The following is a 2,333-nucleotide window of genomic DNA, read 5'->3' as shown; positions in this document are numbered from 1 at the left end:
ACTCAAACCAACACAGTGACACAACTACTCCCACGTCCTCCTCCTCCTCCTCCTCCTCCTCCTCCAGCAGGATATGTCGTCACGGAGAGCGCGATAGGGAGAGGCTGTGAGTATCCTAAGGCCGGAAATCAGTGTGAAAACAAAGAAAATTGACTCTAAAAGAAAAGTGAAGCAAAGGTTGTGTTTGTAAATAATGATAAGTTTGGGAAAAGATTGTAACTTCGAGTGGTGGTGGTGGTGTGGTGGTGGTGATAGTGGTGTCTCTCTCTCTCTCTCTCTCTCTCTCTCTCTCTCTCAACTGCTATCGATAAATTTTTGGATTCTCTTTTCTTTTATTTAGTGATGACAAAAATAATAATAAATGAGAAATAAAAGAAACAGAAAGTAAATAGATAAACGGAGAGAGAGAGAGAGAGAGAGAGAGAGAGAGAGAGAGAGAGAGAGAGAGAGAGAGAGAGAGAGAGAGAGAGAGAGAGAGAGAGAGAGTAAACGGAAATTAAGTTTTATCTTCGTTGTGTAATAAACGAATTTTTGCTCAGAAATAATGAATCAGGGGAGAGAGAGAGAGAGAGAGAGAGAGAGAGAGAGAGAGAGAGAGAGAGAGAGAGGCTAAAAATATGAGCTTACACACAGGTGTCTCAACTTAAACATGACGTCTCTCTCTCTCTCTCTCTCTCTCTCTCTCTCTCTCTCTAGCTCCTACACAGCACTCAAATAAGTAAATGAATACATAAACTAAGATACTACTGCTACAACAACAAAAAAACACAAGCACTACTACTACTGGTACTGCTGCTACTACTACTACTACTACTACTACTACTACTACTACTACTACTACAATTACTGCCACTACTACTTCTACTATTACTTTTAATACTACTGCTACTACTACTACTACTACTACTACTACTACCACTACTACCATTACTATTACTACTATTACTACTACTACCACTACTACTAGAGAGAGACAAAGGAAGGTAGTAAGGAGGAAGGAATGAAGAGAGAGAGAGAGAGAGAGAGAGAGAGAGAGAGAGAGAGAGAGAGAGAGAGAGAGAGAGAGAGAGATCCAAACAGACCGTGCATTTCATTTAATTTGGAATCGCCGCGTGACTTTCAGAGTTCTCAAGAGAGCAGAGTAATTTATGCCTTAATTACAACACCTGGCACCTCCCCCATCCCCCCCTGCCCCCGTCACCAGCCTCCATCCTTCCATCTCTCTCTCTCTCTCTCTCTCTGTGTGTGTGTGTGTGTGTGTGTGTGTGTGTAGCTGTCAAGAAAGTGATATGAATGATATTACTACTACTGCTACTACTACTACTACTACTACTACTACTACTACTACTACTACTATCATCATTACTATTACTACTAATGCTGGTGCTGCTATTATTATTAATATTACTATTACTACTACTACTTACTACTACTACTAGTACTACTACTATTACTACTGTTACTACTACAACTATTACTACTACTGCTGCTGCTACTGCTGCTACTTCTACTACTACTACTACTACTACTACAAATACTCCTGCTGCTACTACTACTACTACTACTACTACTTACTACTTTTACTACTGCTACCACCACTACTACTGCTATTATTACTAATACTACTGCTATCAATAAAATAATAATGATTATGGTATTACTTTTATAAAGAGGTAATGGTAGTAGTAGTAGTAGTAGTAGTAGTAGTAGTAGTAGTAGTAGCAGCAGTAGTTGTAGTATTTCTATAACAACAACAACAACAACAACAAAAATTTTAATTCCATAAATAGAAAGATAAAATCATGAATGGATAACAAACATTAGTATTTATTTTGCAGTTTTTTTTTAGAAGTGAAAAAAAAGATGATCATTTATAATTAATATCAAAACAAAATAAGTTACAACTTGATAAACAAAATTAATTAAACTATTTATGTTAGTAATTAATTTACTTATCAATATATTTTTGTTGAATAATTAAAAAGTTTATTATTATCATTTGCAAAACTTTATTGATTCTTATCTTCTCTACTTTTTTTATTCTTTTTCCCTTCTACCTTTCCTCCTCCTTTCCTTCTACCTTTCTTCCTTTCCTTTTCTTCCATTTCCTACATTTCTTAGTTTCCTCTGCATCATCTTCTCATCTATCTTTATCCTTTATCTTCCTTCCCTGCTTTATTTCGTATTTTTTTCCACATTCTCTCCTTCATCTCTTTCGTTCCGTATACTTTTCTTCATTATCTTCTCATTATGTCTTATCAGTTTTCAGTTATAACTTTTCTTCTTAACTCTCTCTCTCTCTCTCTCTCTCTCTCTCTCTCTCTTTCTTTCTT

The sequence above is a fragment of the Portunus trituberculatus genome, chromosome 34, assembly GCF_017591435.1.
Source record: "Portunus trituberculatus isolate SZX2019 chromosome 34, ASM1759143v1, whole genome shotgun sequence".
Classification (NCBI taxonomy): Eukaryota; Metazoa; Arthropoda; class Malacostraca; order Decapoda; family Portunidae; genus Portunus; species Portunus trituberculatus.
Note: the sequence above shows the minus strand (reverse complement) of the source record.